Source organism: Engystomops pustulosus, chromosome 1 (assembly GCF_040894005.1).
Source record: "Engystomops pustulosus chromosome 1, aEngPut4.maternal, whole genome shotgun sequence".
Classification (NCBI taxonomy): Eukaryota; Metazoa; Chordata; class Amphibia; order Anura; family Leptodactylidae; genus Engystomops; species Engystomops pustulosus.
Window position 1 is genome coordinate 12,380,856 of NC_092411.1, and position 17,836 is coordinate 12,398,691.

Below are 17,836 nucleotides of genomic sequence, written 5' to 3' on the forward strand. Positions count from 1 at the left end.
TCCAATTTCTGTTTACTTATGGCACACGTGAACGACATGTTCATTTTGTTGGTTTGGTTGAGGTATTGTACCATCTCGTGAAAACTCTCTTCTGTCCCATTCCAAATAATGAACACGTCGTCCACGAACCTCCTATACATTTGGATAAAACGCATGTAGGGGTTGTTTTCATTGTATACATAAATGTTTTCGAATACCGCAAGGAAGATATTAGCATATGTGCAGGAGACAGGAGTCCCCATGGCGGTTCCGTCTGTTTGTATATACCAAATATCATCAAAACAGAATGCATTATGTGATAGTATATAATGTAGGGCGTTACAGACGAAATCCCTATAGCCTACATTCTTCTGGGCTTTGCTAATAATTTCCCTTACTGCTGAAATACCTTCTTTTTGTGGAATCCGCGTATATAGGCTTTCTACGTCTATCGATGCAAGATATGAGCCCTCCTGCCACTCTTGCTCACTCAGTGCAGATAAGAAATCTTTGGTGTCCTTTAGATAAGAAATTGGTGTCCTTAAAAAAATTTTTTCGCAAGGGAGAGTTAAAGAAGTTCAAAAGGAGGAGAAAGATGCAGAGGTCCCACTGGAAATAGGCCCCTTAGGATTTTTTGTAACAGGGGAGCTCACTGATATAGAGAGAGAATGTATATTATTCCTAGCCAGTGAAGAAGAGAACAGAACACCGGGGGACATAGAACCATTTAAAGGGGGGGTAAAATCCAAATTTAATCCACCCATACTGCAAGGAGGTTCGATAGACCTCTTCCGTAAACAAGTCATGAAAGACGTCGAATCACTCATATACAAACAAGAGGGCTTGAACCTCACAAAAAAAGAAATATTAGCGATTAAGAAATTGAAAAAAGATGAAGGGGTCGTGGTAAAACCCGCGGATAAGGGGGGGAACGTGGTGGTGATGGAAAGCGATTACTATAAAAGGGAAGCACTTAGGTTACTGGGTGATTCTAGAACGTATAAAAAATTGTCAGGAGATCCCACACAAAAGTATTATGAACAACTTAGAACATTTTTGAGATCACAGGTGATGGAAGGGGTCCTATCTAAGAAAATGGCCGAAAGGCTGTTGCCCCAGTTTCCAAAGAAACCAGACTGGTACTTCCTACCAAAAATACACAAAGATTTTAACAACCCGCCAGGTCGACCAATAGTCGCAGGAATAGGCTCGATTACCGAGCCGCTATCGCAATACATAGATTGGCTGCTTAGACCAGTCCTGAAGGACATCCCCTCTTATCTAAAGGACACCAAAGATTTCTTATCTGCACTGAGTGAGCAAGAGTGGCAGGAGGGCTCATATCTTGCATCGATAGACGTAGAAAGCCTATATACGCGGATTCCACAAAAAGAAGGTATTTCAGCAGTAAGGGAAATTATTAGCAAAGCCCAGAAGAATGTAGGCTATAGGGATTTCGTCTGTAACGCCCTACATTATATACTATCACATAATGCATTCTGTTTTGATGATATTTGGTATATACAAACAGACGGAACCGCCATGGGGACTCCTGTCTCCTGCACATATGCTAATATCTTCCTTGCGGTATTCGAAAACATTTATGTATACAATGAAAACAACCCCTACATGCGTTTTATCCAAATGTATAGGAGGTTCGTGGACGACGTGTTCATTATTTGGAATGGGACAGAAGAGAGTTTTCACGAGATGGTACAATACCTCAACCAAACCAACAAAATGAACATGTCGTTCACGTGTGCCATAAGTAAACAGAAATTGGAATTCCTCGATGTATTGGTCGAAATAAGGAATAATGAGATATTAACTTCAGTCCATAGGAAGAAAACGGCCACTAACGCCCTCCTACACTTTGAGAGCTATCACCCCAGACACGTAAAAGAAGCCATCCCATACGGTCAGTTTCTAAGACTGAAGCGGATAAATAATACGACAGAAGGTTTCGAATCACAAGCCAGGGAATTGAAAGAGAGATTATCAAAAAGGGGATACCCAGAAAAGACCCTAAATCAGGCATACGATAAGGTGAAAAACAAGGACCGAAAAGAACTCCTGAGAACTAGTGATAAAAAAAATGAGAGGGAAAGATTTACCTTCTCATTTGATTTTTCCCCTCTGGCAGACATCATCAAGAAGGCCATGAGAGACAACTGGCACTTGATAGGAAATGACAGGGACCTCGCGGAGATAGCGGAGGGTGGACCCCTCATTAGTTTCCGGAGAGGCAGGTCAATTAGGTCCGAACTTATTAATAGTGCCTTTAGTTCAAAGAAAAAAAGAAACTGGCTTGAGAGCAACCCACTCACAGGGAACTATAAATGTGGCCATTGTAAATGTTGCCCATTCAATCTTAGTAGCAAGGTGGTGTCCTTTGGTGGTTTGAAAGTGCATGTGAAAAGTTTCATTAACTGCAAAACAAGTTATGTGGTGTACGTCCTGATCTGTAACTGCCGCAGGTTCTACATCGGTAAAACCATACGAAACCTATACCTAAGGGTGAGAGAACATTTGGGGTCCATAAGATCAGGGACAGGAGCCCCACGGTTGATCCAACATATTAGGGAAGAACATGGGGGTGACGTGAACTCCATTAGGTTCGCAGGGCTAGAAGTGGTCCCACCTCCGAAAAAAGGAGGGGACAGACAACGATTGTTATTACAGGTCGAGAGCAGATGGATCCTCCGATCAAATGCTATGGGTCCTATTGGACTGAATGATAAAATAGATATGGGGGTATTTTTATAACCCCTAAGAGATAGTGCTGCTCTCGGATGATATAGGGTTTCACATAGTAAGACAAGAGTCAGAAGAATAAAGTCTAAATGCAACACTAAGATATTTGAGGATTTACACTGCGTTGTATGTGAAATGTGATGATAGTAGGTGTCTTTCACCTGATTGTTTTTAATAGATGCCGTTATTTTAGGGTTTTGTAATGCAACTGCTTGTACTGGTGTGAATTTCAGGCTATGCGTATGGCACACCCTAACTCGCCTAAGCTTGCGGGCTACGTACCTCATTTAAATGTGTCGTGTGGTCTGCTCCCTAGTTCCAGACAGCGTCAATACAACCCCTCGACTCCCGCGATGTAGCGACGCCGTGCCTTGTTTCCTAGGTAACGGGTCACATGATCGGGGTAGAGAGAAAAGGGGGAGTGAGACGAATAGTCCGGTCATGTGACATGTCCCACGTGGGGAATCCCGGAAGGGGCGGGGCCTCAGTCCTTTCTTTGGACGAATAGGCTGAGCGCCCACCGGGACCCACAGAAACGTGGAGGAGGCGTCACTACATGACAGGTGCAGCGACCTAACACATGGAGGAAAGCCCAATTGTTTGTAACTATGTAGGCGGATCGCCTCCTAGAGTTTAGGGTGCCATTAGCCAATTATCTGACTACTGAGCAGTAAGACACGACTTATAGAGGCGAGGTTACTGCATGTGTTAGCACTTAAAAACCCCACGGCTTTTAGTCACTTCACAATTGGGGCCGGAAGAAGCGCAGTCCAGCGCGAAACGGCCGTCGCCCTCTTCTGGGCATTCAGCTCCCACTCCCTCCCTTGCACCTTATGTTTGTGAGTATTAATACTTGATGCAATAAAAGAAGAATTTTAGCCACATCAACAACTTGGTGAGTGCCATCCTTATTTTCCACCTTCGCACTTCTTGTATATTGGACCTTTCTCTTTCAACTAGAGGATTAGAGCACCACTGAAGATGTATACCTCCGTATGTATGGAACCCATATACTCCTAAGCACGTGGACTGTACCCTTTTTCCTTGTGATTAATAAGTAGTGCCATCATCGTTCTTGTGCAGTATCGTTTGTTTTTGGATTAATCATAGTCTGTTAGACTGTTTTGAGCGTCTTTTAGCGCAAAAATCTGGCGCATCTCGTTAATTAGGCGCATTTATGCGCCATTTTCTGGCGCACAGCAAAGTTCGGCACTTAGTGGTTTTGAGTCCCTGTGCCTTATCTGACATAGTGGGGGTCATTTACTAAGGGCCCGATTCGCGTTTTCCCGACATGTTACCCGAATATTTCCGATTTGCGCCGATTTCCCCTGTATTGCCCCGGGATTTTGGCGCACGCGATCGGATTGTGGCGCATCGGCGCCGGCATGCACGCGACGGAAATCGGGGGGCGTGGCCAAGCGAAAACCTGACGGATTTAAAAAAAGAAATGTGTCACTTGGGACGCGCTTACCTTCACTTGGTCCGGCCCGGTGAACTCCAGCGCGTTCAGATGCTTTTCAGCACAGCAGCGCCACCTGGTGGACAGCGGAGGAACTACCTTGATGAATCCCGGCCGGACCCGAATCCAGCGCAGAGAACGCGCCGCTAGATTGCGAACGGACCGGGTAAGTAAATCTGCCCCAGTGAGTGCGTCCTAAACAGATGTTTGCACAGGATCTATCACTAATTTGTGCCTAAAAAGGCACAAAATAGGCGCAGAAAATGCTCCTACTCTGAGCAGGTGCACTTCCAAAAAACTTCCCTTTTCATTACTAAAAACATACATTTTAGGTTCCCAAATGAAGAATGCCCTCTATGCAACATGGAAAATACTTGGGAGCAGTTTTATAATGTAAAATTTCTCCAGTAAGGACTTCATCATTGTCTATGGGATCATCTCTGGGAGTGATTATTGTCTTATTGTACAGATCTGAGAATATTATCAGACGCCATTTACTGTACATTATAATAACAAAGGAAAAGACTCATTTCAGCAAGAATTTTTATTTTTTTTTACATCTCTGTAACTTTTAGTCCCTGCAGTTACATCACAATGATAGTTTGTTTGTGCAGAGATGAAGCCCTGAACGTTCTGTCACATTTTCTAAGTCTCCTTTCATTATTGCTCACAAATGAGCAAATTTAGGTGCAAATGAATGGGACATGCGACAATTCCAAAGTGCATTTACTAAGGCAGAACTAAATCCATCATAGATCAGGAGCCAAAAAGAAGAGCAAACCAGGCGCAAAAACAGGCAAACCTGAGACCCCCCTATGACGGTGGCTGAGTGAGTAGCACTTCTGCCTTGCAGCACTGGGGTCCTGGGTTCGAATCCCACCCAGGTCAACATCTGCAAAGAGTTTGTATGTTCTCTCCGTGTTTGCGTGGGTTTCCTCTGGGTCCTCCGGTTTCCTCCCACACTTCAAAACATACTGTTAGGTTGTTTAGATTGTGAGCCCCATGGGGACAGGGACCAATTTGACATGCTTGTGCAGCGCTGCGTAATCTGTGTGCGCTATATCAATAAAGAATTATTATTATTATTAATGTCCCCCAAATTCTTTTTTAAATTCTGCGTTTTTTCCGAATCCGTCGGGTTGTCCGAAAGCCACGGCCCCCGATTTCCGTAACGTGAAAGCGAGCACCGAAGCGCCAAAATCCAATCGCTTGCGCCAAAATCACGGAGCAATTCTCCGCAAATTGGAAATACCCTTAGTAAATGAGCCCCATTGTATATAGAATATAGGACCAGGAGCCGGGAACATGTTGACATCAATGAGACCAGAAGATATGGACACGAGCATATAAATGAACACGGGAAAACTTATGATGAAATCTGAAAAACGAGGCAATGAAGTTGAGACTAGAAGTTAGAAGCACATGGACACCAAATATATACACCCTGAGCATGGAGAACTACTCAGCAAATATAGGACCAAGAGTCATGTTGACAACAAAGATTAGTCCAGCAGCCAGAAGCTTATGGACACCAAACATAGGAACAAGTTCTAGAAGTCCTAATGGATATCAAATATGGGACCAAGAACAAGGAACATATTGACATCAAATATTAGTCGAGAAGAGGTTTGTTTGTAGTCTGTAGCTATGGAAACTGATGGGTGGGCATATGATTTGCATACACAAAATAATAGAGATTTACTTTTTTCTTAAAATAATAAATAATAATAATCAGGTTATTTATATAGCACACACAGATTACATAGCGCTGCACAGACCTTGTCACATCAGTCCCCTGTCCCCAATGGGGCTCACAATCTAATCAACCTGCCAGTATGTTTTGCAGTGTGGGAGGAAACCGGAGGACCCGGAGGAAACCCACGCAAACACGGAGAGAACATACAAACTCTTTTCAGATGTTGACCCTGGGACTTGAACCCGTGTCCCCAGCGCTGCAAGGCTGTAATGCTAACCACTGAGCCACGGTGCTGCAAGACTGTAGGGCTAACCACTGAGCCACGGTGCTGCAAGGCTGTAGGGCTAACCACTGAGCCACGGTGCTGCAAGGCTGTAGGGCTAACCACTGAGCCACGGTGCTGCAAGGCTGTAGGGCTAACCACTGAGCCACGGTGCTGCAAGGCTGTAGGGCTAACCACTGAGCCACCCTATATTATTTTATATTTTAGATGCACATAACTATACTAAAATGTAAAATTTAATTTTAAGGAGAGTGTTCTGCATTTACTTTCTACTATATCACATTGAAATATTTATTTCCCATGAATTTAACACAGATTTGCAGGGAGTGTGTGTCATGGCGGCGTACGGTCCAGATCCGTCCATCACTGCTCCATGAAGGATAGTGAGAAGGACGATACATTCCAAACTCTGCCTGTAGTTAAATGTAACCACATGTTCCCTGGGAATCCCACCCTACACATCCCATATACACTGCGCGGCTTTGTGTATAATCACTTCTCACCTTGGAGGGAGCTGAGTTCTACAATGTGATGTTATACCATTAAATGAGGTCCAATGTTTCTCTCTGTCAGGTCCCATCTGCAGTCACCGACCACTAGACTGACCGCACAAGTACTGCCAGAGACTGGGGAATTTGGTAGCTTCAGATACTACATACTGGGTGGTCCTCTAGAAACCAGGTAAGGCCAGATCCGAAGCAAAATGATCCATAATGGACTCAACAACAACTCAGGGAGGACCCAAACTGCTGTGTTCTTAGCCTTATGCATTATTGGCCTCTTCTCCTGAGCTGTGGCAGGCTTCTGGTTCAATACTACAGCAGTTACTCAGAGCACAGAGGAGGGGGCCGCTCAGCAATTCAGCTAGGTCTGCACAGAGCACAGCAGTGTGAGGACACGCCCCCAATGCACTTGAAGAAGCTACACATCAGGGAATTAAACCTATGTTTTACAGTTCTGCTGCTACTTATAACTGGTGTTGACCAAATTCATACCGAATATTGTGGGTTGGGGTCCCCTGCACCCAAGCTCGAACGTCATTATAAATTTGAATCTAGGTTCAGCCCCCCCCCTCTCATTAAAGGCTGTCATCTGTGCCGGTAGAATAGCGTGTGTAATGTCCTGCAGTACGGGCCATTACTAAATTTAAGCCTAGAGTTCTTGCTTAATGATTCAGTAGGACTGATCACCCTAGTGCACTCTGTGACTCAGATACCCCGCTAGTTAGAGGCCCTAATTCTTTTTTCCAGGTACGGATACAGTATGAAATCCTCAGATAGGCTACATGGCACTGTCCTATGGTACATGTCCTATGGTACAACATCTCCACTTAGTGTACACATGCAGTTTTGGTTAACATGTCTGAAACTGTGTTAACACAATTAGTGTTATCACAGAAAATGAGCAATTCCCTATATTCACACACACTACAGATTGTGTTATCATGCCTGGTTGATGGGTTTAGCGAGTCATGTTAACAAGTGATACATCTGCTTTTATTTATGTTAAAATATATATTTCCTGAGGTAAAGCAGGCTGTGAGTGGCTGGTCTCCCAGAACCTTCCAGACTGAGCTAAAGTCTATAAATATAAGGCTATCCTGGGTTTCAGGGTTAGTCTTTTTTCTGTTAGTTCCTAGTTTTTGCTGCTACAGAACAGGCTGCTGATATCCTGCTGCTAATACTGGTTCCAGCCATTCAGAGGACTATTTGCCAACCACAGCCAGCCAACTAATAGCCCTGCTTGACCTCAGAGAGAGGAGTTCTGTTCTTGTGCTTCTGCTGTTGGACTGTTTTCTACGAAGGTCTCCTGATGAAGGAACTGTGAGTTTTCATCATCTCTTTGGCGAGCAACTACCATCAGGGACCTTCCTCTTACCATATGTCGGGGACCTTTGACCTCCCCTGGGAGTGCCCTATGGGAAATCTTTATTTCCTACTAGCCATGATGATGTGGATGAGGACTGAGCTACTGTAACTTCCACGGCTAAGCCGCCATTATGCCAACTACTTAGTTACTAATCTTCAACTGCCCCCATACACTGTCAGCCCCCAGTGGGGGTGTTCTACATGTGGACAGAGCCGGATTAAGGGTGGTGGGGGCCCTGGGGCGCAAACTAGGGGGGGCTCTTCCAACAATGTTTTTGGAGGTATATAGCCTGTCAGCCCCCTGTAGTAAATAGCCTGCCAGTCCCCTGTAGTATATAGCCGCCAGTCCCCTGTACAAAATGTTGATCTCATCGATCTCCCCCAGTGAAGGCAGCTATGTCTCACTGACACAGCTAACATCCTAGACCCCTATGTGCGTTGCGGGCGGCCTCGGGCCGCTGCGCATTGCGCACAGAGACAGTCGTCGGAAACTGGTGGGGGCCCCTTAAAAAATGAAATTGGTGGGGGCCCCGGGGCTCGAGCCCCAGGAGCCCCTCCTTTAATGCGGCCCTACATGTGGTTGTAAAACAACTATCTTATTCATTGACTGTAAGCAGAGATCTTGAAAATATCACTCATAAGCTGTGTAGAACCATTACAAGCGATGCCATTGATGCTAATAGCAAACTTCTCAAGGGGCTCATGGATTTCGGTAGCTATCACTTCCCTTCAACAAGCAGCTATTGCAGGTCTGAATATGATTATAAACCCCCAGCGACATCATGAAGAAATCATTGTCCGGGGGGTGCATGTTGTACCGAGACGACTCCCCACTACAGCGCAGGGGTGCAGCCCTATGGAGCATGTCAGCGTCACCCACCTAATAACCCGCCTGTTATGAACCTGTCAGACGTCCCTCTGGGGTACGTGAATATATTGGGATTTGTCTGGGAACACATGCGGCTGCAGCGGCGGAGCACAGATAAGGAATGTACAACATCTTGTAAGCAGCTGCGGCGTCCAGGAAGACGAGTCTCATATATACGGGGATCATAATCGCCGAGCAGATGCTGCAGGATGTTTTATTCATGTTTTCGGATCACAGATTCCTGGAATAACTCTTCTCTATTTCCATAACTAGAAGAAAAAGGAGAGGTGACGCTCCACCTGCAGGGGGCGCTATAAGTCCCTGCAGCGTAATAATAAATCTGTATATAGCGCCATCATATTCCACAGATCATGGGGGGGAGGGGCATATACAGACAAAATGATAGCAGTCACAAGAGCTTACAATCTACGACCCTTAACTATGAGAATGGCTCCCTTATACAGTAACCCCTCTCCATATTTGGGATAAGTCTGGGGTATGACACAGGTCACCAACCCAGTATGTAAGGGTTAAAAGCCACATAAGAGCAATGAACACTTTGGCACGAGTTTTGATGGTTAATGGACACTTGTTTTGCAGGTTTTACCCTTAAAATCACTACATTTGACCTTAGAGGGAACCTGTCAGCAGATTTGTCCACGCAGAATGCACCCAGTGTTAGGTATTGACCCTGGAGAGATGTGTAATCATACTTTTGTGTATGCGGTTAGTAGCAGCAGGACTAATTGGATTAATATTCCAGAATTGTAGCTTCTCTAAGTGTCTTGAGGGGTGTCCTCACACTGCTGTGCTCTGTGCAATGAACTGAAGCCAGTGTTAGATATCATCCCTGGAGAGTCAGGGCATGCAGTGAACAGTGGATACATGAATGTGGACAAATCTGAAAAAGAGATAAATGGGGATTATTTATCATTGATTTTCCGGGGTTTTTTTTGGTATAAAAAGTCTCAAAAAAGTGGTAATGAGGTTTTTTGGGGACTTTTGACTGCTAAAAAGTCTCACAGGACGTTATACACCTCTTCATTAATCTGGTGTAAACATAGAAATGTTGCTAGTGGAACACTGTGCAAAGCCAGATACAAGTCTTGGGACTTTTGCAAAAAAAAAAGTTGGGACTTTTTATGCATTTTGAGACTTTTTTGGGACATTTTGAAAAAAAAAAAACCCAGACAGAAAATAGACTATAAGAACATTTATTAAAGGGTCAAAGGCACTTTAATGCATCTGATGGGCAGCGGAGCTCCAAAATTGGACATAGAACTGTCCCAAGGATCCGCCTAATGATTAACACCCCCCAAAGAGTCAGAATACGGTAAGTCCTGCTCGCATCATGGGGCATTGGGGCTTATTTACCAAGGGTCACGCTACTCAGTGGGGCAGATTTACTTACCCGGTCCATTCGCGATCCAGCAGCGGGTTCTCTGTGGAGGATTCGGGTCTTCCGGCGATTCACTAAGGTAGTGCGTCCGATGTCCACCAGGTGTCGCTGCTGCGACGAAGTCCGTCGGAGTTCACTGGAGTTCACCATCCGTTGCTGGGTGCAGGTAAGCACGTGTCAAGCGACACTTTTTTTTTAAAAAAAATGTCGCCGTTTTTCCGAATCCGTCGGGTTTTCCGACGGCAACACCCCCTGATTTCTGTCGCACGCATGCAGGCGCCGATGCGCCACAATCCGATCGTGTGCGCCAAAAACCCGGGGAAAATCGGCGCAAATCGGTAATTTTCGGGAAACCCAACGAAAAAAAGCGATTCGGGCCCTTAGTAAATGACCCCCATTTTCGGTGGATTGCTCGCCGTTTTCGGGATTTGTGCAGCTGTGACAGGTATTTTATGGGTTTGCGCTGTGATTGTGTCGTAGGCGATCGGATTTTGGCGCAGCGGCGCCGGCTTTCTGATTTGGACTGAGCGCGGGATTTAACTTTCAAATTGTGTCGCAAGATCAAGCACTTACATGCACCAGGAAGAAGAAGGTGAACTCCGGGGACCTGAGCGGGGAAGCGACACATGCAGGATATCGGGCGCACGATCTTAATGACTCCTCGCACTGCGCATTATACACGGACAATGCACTTTTGGGGATCGCGCAGGACGGGTAAGTAAATGTGCCCCACTGTCTTGCATTGCAGTATACTTTTTTGGTTCTGCAGTACATCCCCATCTCCAGCAGGGGTCACCCTTAAACATCATGAAACTTATGTGGGAAGCAAAAACCCTTGAACTTGGAAGTGATGAAGAATCAGATTTGTGCTTCATTTTTTAGCAGATTCTTGTGATGTGACAAGTAAAATCATTTTGGTCACTAGAAACATCATTAACCCTTTGATTTTTATGTCCAAAATAAAAGTAGCACCAGTATAAAGGGAGGGACAAGTGTAGGGGAAGCCGAGTTCCTCCTGTTAGACGTGACCCATACAGGTTCACCACAATAGAAACAATTACACAGTTTAAGGTCCGCTCATCACTAGCCGGAACCAAGAGCCGGTGTTAACCCTTTAAATGCCACCGGCAATATAGTATTTTCATTGGGGAGCGATAATCCTATGGAAAATTACCATTTAAATGGTTTACACCAACAATCGGCCCTAGCGCTGATCATGGCTGCTACGGCTGGCAATGAGCCCAAATGCCGAACTTGAACTACCAGCTGAAGTCCGGGTTCGGGGACTCAAAGAGTGCAGTTCAGGTCCGTTCAAAAGATCAAAAAGACTTTTATTACTATTGTAATGGATATTAGAGATAACTGGCTTAGTGGTTACAGGTAATTACTAGGGGCAGCCAGCTTAGTGGTTACTGTGGATAACAAGAGGCACATGATTTAATGGTAAGAGAGAAGAACAAGGACCAGCTGGCCTAGTGGTTAACTGGATTCCAAGAAGCAACTATCTTAGTGGTTACAGAGGCTAACAAGAAGCAATTGGGTTATTCCCCAATGATGGGTTAGTCCCATCATACTGTTCCAAGACCCAACATACTGATCCAAGACCCAACATACTGATCCAAGACTCAACATATTGATCCAAGACCCAACATACTGATCCAAGACCCAACATACTGATCCAAGACCCAACATACTGATCCAAGACTCAACATATTGATCCAAGACCCATCATACTGATCCAAGACCCAACATACTGATCCAAGACTCAACATATTGATCCAATACCCATCATACTGATCCAGGACCATCATATTGATCCAAGACCCAACATATTAATCCAAGACCCATCATACTGATCCAAGACCCAACATACTGATCCAAGACTCAACATATTAATCCAAGACCCATCATATTGATCCAAGACCCAACATACTGATCCAAGACCCAACATATTAATCCAAGACCCATCATACTGATCCAAGACCCATCATACTGATCCAATACCCATCATATTGATCCAAGACCCAACATATTAATCCAAGACCCAACATACTGATCCAAGACCCAACATACTGATCCAAGACTCAACAGATTGATCTAAGACCCATCATACTGATCCAAGACCCATCATACTGATCCAAGACCCATCATACTGATCCAAGACCCAACATATTAATCCAAGACCCATCATACTGATCCAAGACCCATCATACTGATCCAATACCCATCATATTGATCCAAGACCCAACATATTAATCCAAGACCAAACATACTGATCCAAGACCCAATATACTGATCCAAGACTCAACATATTGATCTAAGACCCAACATATTAATCCAAGACCCATCATACTGATCCAATAACCAACATAGTAATCCAAGACTCAACATGCTGATCTAAGACCCAACATACTGATCCAATAACCAACATACTGATCCAATAACCAACATACTCATCCAAGGTTTAACATACTGATCCAAAACCCAACATACTGGGGCTCATTTACTAAGGGTCCAAACACCGCACTTTCATCAGAATTCCCTGAATATTTCCGTTTTGCACAGAATTGCCCCTGGAATTTTTGCGCACGCGATCGGATTGTGTCGCAGCGGCGCCGGCTTTCACGCAACAGAAATCCGGGGTGTGGCCAAAGGACAACCCGACGGATTCGGGAAAACGAATTTGTGTAGCAAGATCACACACTTACGTGCACCAAGAAGAACCAGGTGAACTCCGGCGGACCTCGGCCGGGCAAGTAAATCTGCCCCACTGATTCAAGACCCAAGATACTGATCCAAGGCCCAAGATACTGATCCAAGAACCAACATACTGATCCAAGACCTAACATACTGATCCACGAACCAACATACTGATCCAATGCCCAAGATACTGATCCACGAACCAACATACTGATCCAAAACTTTGGCGCAGGGTCCTTGCTTTTGGAACACGATTTGTACTACAATTTTCAATGGAAAATTAGATTGTGGTTCAAGGGCTAATGAAGTGTCGCAGGACCGAAAAGGGATAGAACTGCCTCCACATTTATGAAGATAAAATGGAACTCCAAAGACCAGCTTTTTGCAGCAAGTGTCATAAATTTTGCCAAAAATGTGTCGGAAAATTAGATGCGGAAAGTGTTGGATTCTTTTCCTGCGCATTGGAAAACACCAATAATATGAAGCGGGTTTTCTGTCTGAAAGTCAATAATGAATGATCCAGAATGAGAGTATCAGCTCTCTAAGCAGCGGTAGGTGCAGGTGTATTATTTGTCCCCCAACTTTCCTCTAATCAAATGTAACAAAGATAAATATAATAAGAAATTCAAAGAAGAAGCCTTGTAAAAATGTGCACATAAACACGTACAGCGCAACTTTCAGTGGTTTCGGACTCCGCAGCATCGCTCTCCGGTCCTTTCATCATCTATAATCTATTGCTCGTTGCTCTCTGGGCAGTCATATGTCAGTCGCCTATGCATCTACATCTAATATTTCTCGGAGACTCCCCGCAGGTTGATCAGGGCCACAAATCACCCGCGTAATAACGCGTCACATGGGGCCCGTCACTAGTCGCGGGATAGTGAAGCTTCTTATGTATTTGTGCTTGTTTTGGCCGATACAATAATTGATGCCTCCCTTGATTTCCATTAGTCGGTGGAGGAGCGTCCGCTTGCGCTCAGTCACTCGTAGATGTTTCTCGCCATCACACATGGTTCTGCTTAGAAGAATCTGTGGGAAACGTTTGGAGCATTTTTCTTTTCCTCCTTTCAAAAACAAATTCCAGGGTGTTTGTAATGCAAAGCCACTGAGCTCAGCCTGCGGTTATTACTGGACGCCACTACGCCACGACATCCATCCCTCTAGACCAATAATAAACCAAATACTTACAGATATCCAGTTCCCATATTTAGAAGTTTGAAAGACAAGAGTATGGGGTAAAGGGGAACCTGTATCTGCCCTGTTGTATACAAATATGAAGAAAGTTATCCTCGTGGGAGGAACAAGTGGGGTTATACCTTGTGCAGGGGTGGGGCAGTGATGGACGTGCAGGGGTGTGGTCTTCAGGGATAGGCTCCATAGGGTAGACACTGAGACAAATAAGAAGCAAGATGTTGGGGTACATGTTTTGAAATCTCTGTAACCCCTATCATACCTCGTATGGACGGAAGGTTCTGGACTTTTGAGACACTTGTACTGGGTGTTGTCTTAGTGATCTCCAATGGTCTTCTCTTCTGCTGGTTCGTTGGGTTTGGTTATTGTGTTACAGTCTGAATATATAAGGGGATCATTTCGTAATGTGATGGTCCAGTGATTTTCTTGGGTCGTCATCAATGGGTTACACCTTATTATGTCCTTGTGTGATGATTGGAAGAACCTTGGCAGATATTGAGTAGATAGATGGTCGAAGAATACATAAGTAATGGTCCTGATTGCTCTATGAACACAGCAGTAGTAAACAGGTGTAACCACCACTTAATTTACTTCTATAGGACTACAGGAAGGATTGGACCAGTGATGATACCTACACACCACCTCTGCATTTACATCCGGAACTTGAAGACCTCTTATCTCAAGATCACTGAGGTCCTTATAGTCAGATCATAGCAGTTAGATAATTATATCCAAAGTGTGAGTTAGATGGAGATCCATTCCACCTCCGGGACCCAGAACCTACATGTCCTTGGTCATAGCCACATCAGCTGTCCGTGGTGTTGACCCTTTTTACTGGGAGCTATGGAGACAACAGAGCCTCTACCTCTTCTTATTTGGAAAGGATCAATTATTGAACATTACGTAGTAACCACTTTTTCAAGTTGTTGGGTTCTCGGAGGTGAAAAGTCTATACACCACCCTAAAAGTTAATATGAGGGGATGTAACTAGAAAGAAACTGGGCATGACAAACTGGAAGAAACCACCTTGTTGGAGGTCCTCCAGATCGTCATGGTACTGGAGGCTCTGGTGCACATGCCCTCTGGTCCTCATTATCGTTATGTAGATAACCTAAAGGAATCGTGTGAGTTCTGTATAATTCACAGCACAGGAAATAACACTAAGACATTATTGGAAAAACAGACTTCCTCGCAGCGCGGTGCCAGCAGCTAAGCGTCCTTAAAGTTTTCTTAGTATGGAGTCACTGGAGAAGGAGGCGCCGCTGCCAACTATACGCACAATATAGAAGCAAAGCTGCCCACCCAGGATCTGCTTGTGTTTGACATGGGTTCTTGGCCAAAGGACATGGCTGCTGTTTTTGGAACAAACATGTGGGAAAGATCTTCAAAAAAAAAAAAGAAAACATAACACATTTGGGTCCTAAATACAAATCTCAAGAGAGGAGAAGAACCAGCCAGAACCTATATATAATTATATCCCTGTTTGGATCTTTAGAGTCACATATTCATCTAATATTATATATTTATCAAATCATTTTGTACATTTCCACAAAATATCCATGTTCTACCCTGGAATGTGAAAAAATATAGTATTTTGGCTAATGGAAAGGATCAGATGTGAACCCACTGGGCGAGGAACCCGATTTCACTTACGGCTCTTCATGTAGTTGTCTACAAGTCTACTCCTGGTTCTCCCCCTTTAACTCTTGTACTTGGACTTTGTGGTCAGATAAACAAACAGGTCTAGAGGCAGTGATGGGTCAGGTAATGAAGTGGTCAGTAGACAATCCAAGGTCAGAGCAGGAAGAGTTTCTGCGTAATTGTAAACAGGGAATAGGTCAGGGCAGGCAGCACAGGGCAAATACAGTAACCAGGCAGAGGTCAAACAGGGATGGACTAACTATGTTCTTTAGCATGATGCTACTAGAAAGTAGGTACCATGATGCTCAGGCACCTTCTCAAGGGCTAATGCACCTTGAATAACTTTGGGTGCACACATTGGCACATGGGCCGTCCTATTCAAAGAAATTCAGGGCAAGTGGGAGTGCCCCTGCCACCTAACTGGCATTTGGGATGGGCAGCCATGTGGCCCGAGACGGAAGAAGACAGCAACTGGCATTAGGTCAGGGCAGGCAGAAGTCAGGGGAACAGGTTCAGTGATGGATGACACAGGGTGAGGTCAAACATGGATATCTATGTACTTTGTCATATGCTAGAATTTAGGTACCTTGATGCTCAGGCACCTTCCAGTGGGGAAAGATGCCTTGAATGATCTTGGGTGTGAAGCAATTGGATAGCAGACTTATATTTGCTCATGGGCCTTCCTATTTAGAGGCAGTCAGGGCATGTGGTAGTGCCCCTGCAAATTAAAGGGGTTGCCTGGGCTTGGGTGGGGGGCTATAAAAAAAAAATTAGACCCCATTTGTTGCTCCCATTCACCCGCAGCATTGCTTATCACTGTAGGTCTCTGTTTGTCTACAGAGGCAGGCACTCCCAACCCAACCACTGCTGCATGCCTGCTACAGCAGCAGTGGTTGGCATAGGAGTGTCTGCCTCTGTAAACAAGCAAAGGCCTGCAGTGACGGGTGATGCCGTGGGTGATTGAGAAGTCTGCATGGGAACACCAGAGGAGGTGAGTATTTTTTGTTTGTATAGCTACCATCTAAGCCTTTACAACATTTTTGAAAAAGCCTGAACAACTTCTTTACCTAGTATTTGGACTGGGCAGCCACCAGGCCATATTTACTAAGCAAAGTTTAAAGCAGCTGGCAAGAGGAAGGAATCTAACAACCTATGTTTAAAAAAAAAACCCATAAATAAATACAGTTTTTAAAAATTTAAATCTAAATAATAATAGCAATGTGGATAAAACCCTGATACACATGTGAACATAATTCAAAATTCTATAATTCTAAACTTATCAAAGGTAACTCAGTGATCGCTTGGTCACCGGGCAGTGCTCAGTATCCCAGCAATGCCCCCGCAGGAGCAGTTAGGTATTACACATTTACTATTGAAGTCTATGGATATGTTGGGTCCTCCATGAGAAAAAGATACTGATTGTAGCCACTTTCTGGTCTGGTTAGTAGGTGAAGGTTCTTATGTGACTCCAACTTTATTGAAACTCTCTTTCATGTCATATATTAGTATAGGAGTCGCCGCTATCTATCTGCTACTATGAAGCTGTATATTATTCCACATCCCAAATGTAAAACCTCTATAAAAAAATTTTTATTATGTCTATAACATCAGATCTCTCTCGGATAGACTTGTTCCGGTGATGTAAGTCACTGAGATTATACAACACAAACACATTCCTCCCCGGGATAATTGTGCCGTATAAATTGTAATTTCTCCTTTATGATCTGCCATTAAGCTTGTCCTGTGTCTTGCAGACCGTCGCCATGATCCGAATGTTTTTTTATTCCAGAGCTGGAGACGTAATTATCTGTAGTCGCAGATTATTTTTACGATCCTGCAGAGGAATTAGGAGAATGTGACGGGACATTGTATCCCTTTATAAAGCTTCTTCAATATTTTGCCTTGATGTGAATTACATTGTGTGACCTGGATGAGAGTTGTGCAAAGGTTGGCGACTTTCTGGGACGCAATCTGCTTTTTATTTTAATCCCAGATCCT